At 40.4% G+C, this 6,522-nt stretch overlaps 1 non-coding gene across 1 annotated transcript; it reads left to right on the forward strand.

Annotated features, from left to right (window-relative positions):
- Positions 1-568: 568 nt before the first annotated feature.
- On the forward strand, positions 569-771 carry LOC137235585 (U2 spliceosomal RNA). The gene has a single exon (XR_010947997.1). It is a non-coding gene; the product is annotated as a U2 spliceosomal RNA (small nuclear RNA).
- The last annotated feature ends 5,751 nt before the right edge of the window (positions 772-6,522 follow it).

Below are 6,522 nucleotides of genomic sequence, written 5' to 3' on the forward strand. Positions count from 1 at the left end.
TATATTAGAAAATAATATTTACTTTGAAGTTTGAATGAGTATTTTATGGAAAGTTCCTATAGGGACGAAAATATCTCAAACTTAGTTTTGTACGCTAGAATAAGTACAAATGTACATGCGCAATATACAAACGAATGTATATATGTTTGTTTGTGCGGACGTATGCACGTGAATCAAAGAAGTTTACAAACAGAGTTTGCTTTGGTTTGCTTCTTCGTCGCTTTTATGTCGCATTTTATACTCAAGCTGAGTGCGCTTGAATGTAGTGTTGCGAGAGTGCAGCAAAGAAAGATGAAAAAATTGCTAAGGTGAGAGAGGTTGAGAAATCTGATCGACCGTACCCACTCTCTTTGCTAATGTAGCTATACGTGCTGGGAGAATGTCGCTGGAAGAGCGACTTGGACGTGTGAGTAAGCACATATGATATTCTCAGAGTGGAGGAATAAGAATGCTGGAAAAGCAACTTCAAAAAAAATTATTTGTACGTGTATGTAAATATATACATACGTATGGATGTTAGAATCTTTATATATGTTCCCAAAACGACTTGGAAGTATAGTTGAACTGTATCGCTTCTTGGCCCAACGCTTAGATAAAAAGTGTAGTATCTGTTCTTATCAGCTTAACATCTGATAGATTCTCCATAGGGGAACAAGAAATGCTAAACTGATTTTTGGAAATAGACTGAGTGTTTAGGAGCTTGCTCCACTTCTGTGCGAACAACGGGGAAAATTCAGTTGTAGAAGAATTTTTCCTGATGTTGTTATTGCACAGTGGGTTTGAGTAGGCAAGTAAACTGCAAATTTATATTGGTTAAATATCACATATATACATCTATTTTATTGGCGGATTTTGCCTATTGGTATAGCGCAATATTTTCTACCAATTTTTGGTTGCAAAAAGTTTGCAGGAAAACGAACCGTAAGAAAATTTCCGCAATATTCATATACATATATATATATATATATATATATATATATATATATTTCGCAGTTTACAAAAATAATATAACTTTTGTGGAAAGTTTTATTATTTTCTACAATTTTTATGGAAAATAAAAAACTGCCTACTCACCGATTCCTGTATTTATTATGCTGTGGTCTGATTGTTGTTGTTTGATTCTGCTTAGCTGGCTGTTGTTGCTGCTGCTTGGCCGCTGGTTACAGATGATTTTTTTTTTTTACTTTAAAAAGTTTTATATATATTTTTTTAAGTGTGCATCACAAAATAATTTTCAAAAAAAAATGTGTGAATATGGGTGTATGTATTTCTGTTTGTGTTTTTGTTCCTCTTCACAAAATCGTATCTTTTGTATTTTCCTATGCACTGTACTTTGAAAGTAAAAAAACTGATGATGCAAATTCACTTTTTAAGGGAAAATATTATTTATTTTCGTTTTTAGTTTTTCTTCCAATATTTCTCGCAAAAAATTTTTTTTCCTGATCTCAATTTTAATATAAAATAAATTTTTTTTGTCACTTGTCTTCGATCGATTTTATTCCAATATTTTTTTGCAATTTTTTTGAACTGAAATAAACATACATTTGTTTTATATTTATATGTGTCTTTGTATATATAGGTAACTCTATTTTTGAACACCCACTGTTTTACATATTTGTGTGTTTTTGTTTTTTGTTCTTCGACAGATTTTTTCACTGCAAATTCACTTAAAAATTTTTTTTTGCGAACGAAAAATCGATTAATAAAAATTTTTTCATATTAAATTTTAAGGGTGGGCCAAGGATGGATGTGAAGGCCCATGAATAACTTTGGTCTCTCTTCGCTACACTCAAACGCACCAATGAACAAATTTTTATTTAGTTTTTTCTTAAAGCGTTATAAATTTCACTTTTATTTTATTTTATTATTTAATAGTTAGTTAAATTAATAAAAACTTTAACCTTTGACTTTAAATATATGCACACGTATTGAATATATGTAAATATGCAAAGGGGGAGCGCGTCCGCGGTTGCCGGTTGTTAGTACTTGACTGGCGAATGAATTCATGTGGGTGACGATGGCAGTTCGTTGTTCGTAGGCGCCTTTCCATTCGCCGCGCACGGCTGCGCATAGTGATTGCCGCCATCTAATGGTGATGGAGGCGGCTTAAACAACTCTAAATGCTACACCGCTGGAGCGATTATCTGCCGTTAATGATTTAGGTGTACTTTTCGTACCAAAACTATATTTTAATACGCATATTTCATCCATTGTAAATAAATCAACGGGTATACTTGGCTTTGTTACTTGAATATTGCTCGTGTGCCTGGTGTCCTGGGCACAAAAATTATATTACGCGGATCATTTGCACTTCGCAGGTCTTAATTGGGATTCTAGCATTCACCTTCCAGCTTCAGAAGTAGACTTCTTCTCATCAATCTGCCTACTCTAGAAAACCGTAGAACAGTAGGTGTTGTTCATCCATAAGTTGGTCATCGGCGAGATTGACTCTTCTGAATTGCTAGCTCGGCTTAATTTCGCTGTTCCCGCTAGGACGTCAAGAAACTACGTGCCTTTTCTTTTACCGCTATGTCGCCTAAGCTTCGCAAAAAGTAACCCTCTGCGGATTTGTTGTGCGCACTACAATGAACTGTTTAAATGTATAAGTACCGAATTTTCGCTTCCTGCGTCAAATAGCCAAATATTTTCTAATCTGATCTGATATTTTATAGTTTGATACATCTGGAATTGTTAAATGCATAAGTTCACTTTTATTTAATGTTAATCTTATAATTTATAATACTTTTTGTACAAATTTTATACTTTACCAGTCGACCGTTTTCGTTTTGGTTTGGCAGGCTTTAGTAGTGGAGTTATCCTTGCCATTTTCCATTGCTCGGGAATTACAAAGGACTTCAGCGACAGGTTGAAAACGTCCGTTAGTACTTTATTCTCTCAGCGCCAAAGTTGTTTAGCATTGATATGGCTATTCCATCTGGGCCTATTGATTTAGAGAGCTCAGCCTTGTGGATGGCTTCTTCAACCTCTGTGGGGTAATCGTATTGGGTGACATGTTGTGCCTATTTTTATGTGCCGGTCTGTTTGCACGACGTCTGACCGTGTATACAAAAGGAGGCATTATAAATTGTCGGCATCAGTGCATTTCTTCAAATCCGATAAAGTTTTATCGCCAAAAGCGATGGATACTTTATCATTGGACAAGGATTTGACGATTGACAACAGTTTACCCACACCTGTAGAGAAATTGCAGTTCTTTAGATGTTCCTTCCATTGGCACGTTTGTCTTCATGTACCAGCCGCATAATATCCAAGTTGAGACTCCTTATATGGGGGTCTCTAGGGTTGAGTTGTTCCACCAGGTCACGCTCTCTTGTTATGTTTGTAGCTTCAGCGGAGAAATACGGTTTGATTTCTGGTATTCTACCGGCGGGAAAAAGCGTGAGAAGCTGAAACGATAGACATCAGTCGGAATGGGGAAGGCAGCAAAAGATTGATTTGTGAAGGTTGTGTAGCCTTTCCATTTAGCTTTTTTGAAATTCAAAAAAGTCCGATTTTCAGAGGTGATAAAATTAGTAGGTCGCTGTATTGAATGAAGTATGGGCAGTTGGTCAGATACTAAAGTAAGCATCGGCTGCCATTCGACGCAGTTTATGAGCCCTGCGCTGACAATAGAAATGTTTGGCGAGCTGCGGCAGTTACCTGCAATTCAAGTGGGGGCATCGCCGTTTATCGTGTAGTCGTATTGCTTATTTGCTCTGCTAGCTGCTTGCCTCTGGTGTATACTGGCAAGATACAAGCCAAGAATAAGGCGGTTTACGCCACAGAATATGACAGTATACTGCGGGCGATAGCCACTTGAACAGCAAGTGACAGGAGGGATATATATGTTAATTATTTGTAGGTCAACATCACCTGACCGAGTGGTTATGCCTTGACTTTCTAAGGCTTTAGCTCTGCAGTTGATTTTGGGTTTAAATAGACAATATTGCCCGATGTGATGGGTGATAAAGACAAGGCTGCCGCAATTGCACTTTGTGCGATCCTTCCTAAGGATATTGTTCGTATGCTCGGATATGTTGTTCGGCCTGTGTTGCAAACTCATTGCTCCATCAATTTTTTTGTTACAGGAAAATCAAGTGGCGGCCACCGTGGTGTGATGGCAGCGTGCTCCGCCTACCACACCGTATTCCCTGCGTTCACACCCGGGCAAAGCAACATCAAAATTTTAGAAATAAGGTTTTTCAATTAGAAGAAAATTTTTCTTAGCGGGGTCGCCCCACGGCAGTGTATGGCAAGCGCTCCGGGTGTATTTCTGCCATGAAAAGCTCTCAGTGAAAACTCATCTGCCTTGCAGATGCCGCTCAGAGTCGGCATAAAACATGTAAGTCCCGTCCGGCCAATTTGTAGGGAAAATCTAGAGGAGCACGACGCAAATTGGAAGAGAAGCTCGGCCTTAGATCTCTTCGGAGTTTATCGCGCCTTACATTTATTTTTTTTTTTTTTATCATAAAATAACAAACAATGTAACAAATAAAAACAGCTTGTCGACGGCGACACGAGTGGAATGCTTGCTCCCCGCCGATATGTCGTTGCCGACAACAGCACAAAGCTGTCGTGTCGGCAAGTGTAAAAGCGTGCCCATATAATTATATGAAGTTGTGTTCCCACTGTTGTCGTTGTCAGTGTCGTGTCGGCTAATGTGAAAACGCCACTACACTGGCACCCGTTGGCTGTATACAATTAGTGGCACGTTATGTCTGCCGCAAGTAATTGTAGGCAAGCTGCTCGAGGTACCGTCAGAAATGAGTTAATATTTTTTGCACTACAATAGACTCCACCTTGAAAAAAAATGGGAGGTTTTAGATGAAAATGCAGGTCATATTATATACATTTTTTGAAATAAAATGGGTTAGGCACCCTTATTTGAACGGCTGAATTTTTTTTTTTTAGAAATTTAGTATAACAGCTGTTATACGAGGTGAAAAGTCAGAAGTCAGAGGGTGACGGGAAAAGAGGGGACCACGACCACATTTTTACTTTTTCAATTTACTGAACGCGTTAACAAAATAAATTAAATTTCGAAATGTGGAATTTCGAACTTCGCCTTCCTGATACCGGGCCACCTCGGGAAGTATTGATGTCCTTACCAGAGTAAGGGGCGCTGCTGGGGCGGACGGTTCTTTCCCCGTATATAATACTGGACCGCTGAGCCCGTCTTGTCGGTCAGGTGGATATACGACCAAGATGAACGACTCATTACTTAACTGTAATAAGGACGATGATAAGAGGAGGATTGAGTCGCAGCCAAGGATGACAAATACGCATTAGGCGATGCGTCGGAATCGGGGAGCGAGAGTAGTGCCGATTCAATGAACTCCATGTTGGAAAAGCAAACAAATGAAAACGGAGTAGAAGAGTGGAGAATGGTACGGAGCAGAGGAAGTAAAAGAGCTCTCTCGCAGTACCGTGCAGCACTAAGAATCGTACAACGCTTGGGAGCAGTGGTCGTTCCAACAGAAGTGAAGATCGAGCGCTTAGAATGGGCCCATGAGGCGGTACAAGTAGATCGAAGGCAGTTCAAAATGTTTGCTGCAAGAAACCCTAGGTTCTGCTACCGGTACGAGGAGAAAGAAGCGTCGAATGGTATAATGAAGAGGCAGTGTTCGGCGGAAGGAGACAAGCCTGTTTTCAAGAGGTAGAAAGGGCCTATTCCCAGAGCCGCGAGGCAGGGCAGTAGCCCAGCCCATAGCTGTAAGACATATGGGCCCCAATAGCTAGGTAGCAACTACCCCGAAAGCTTCGAGTCATAGATAAGTTCCAACTACGGGAGTAGGAGATAAGCCAAAGGGAGATAACGCTAAGACTCCAGCTTTCTTGGAGGTGCTAAAGGGAGATAAACCTAAGAATCCGGCTTTTCCCGAGAAGATGAGTGATGTGGGTAAGCTGTCACAGCCTGTGGCGCTGGTTGATCGTAGCAGCCCTTTCGGACAGTAAGGTGGAGGACTGAAAGGTTGAGATCTGTAGAAAGGGAGCTTATTAGCTTAATGCTTAAGATGATGCGGAAACGATCAAGAAAGCCCCTTCCAACCTTTGATTCGGGGGGTGTAAAGATGATAGCGTCCGACAACATCGCGAGCTTGCGGTGGCTGGAGGAAATGGTTCCAAGCCTCCAAAGGCAAGGTACGAACACGCGGTTTGAGGTAGTGGATAAAGCGCAACTCGCCACGGTACCAAAGGTTAAGGTATTGATACCATGCGTAATGAAGCCGGAGGATACACTGCGACTTCTGCAGAATCAGAATCCGAACATACCGACACAGGATTGGAAGGTACTTACTGTATCTCGGCCTACGGAGGAAGGCCAGTTCTACATCTTCCAAATAAACAAGCAGGCGGAGGAAATATTGCACACGCAGCTTGGAAAAATGTCCTTTGGTACAGGTAAAATTTATATGCGACTCAGGAAAATAAGTCCCGAGGATAAAAATCCTAACACGCTAGAAGTGGGCGAAGTCGAAAAGGACCTCAAAAGCCTAAGAGAAAAAAGACAGGTGGAGGTAG

Source organism: Eurosta solidaginis, chromosome X (genome assembly GCF_040869045.1).
Source record: "Eurosta solidaginis isolate ZX-2024a chromosome X, ASM4086904v1, whole genome shotgun sequence".
Taxonomy (NCBI): Eukaryota; Metazoa; Arthropoda; class Insecta; order Diptera; family Tephritidae; genus Eurosta; species Eurosta solidaginis.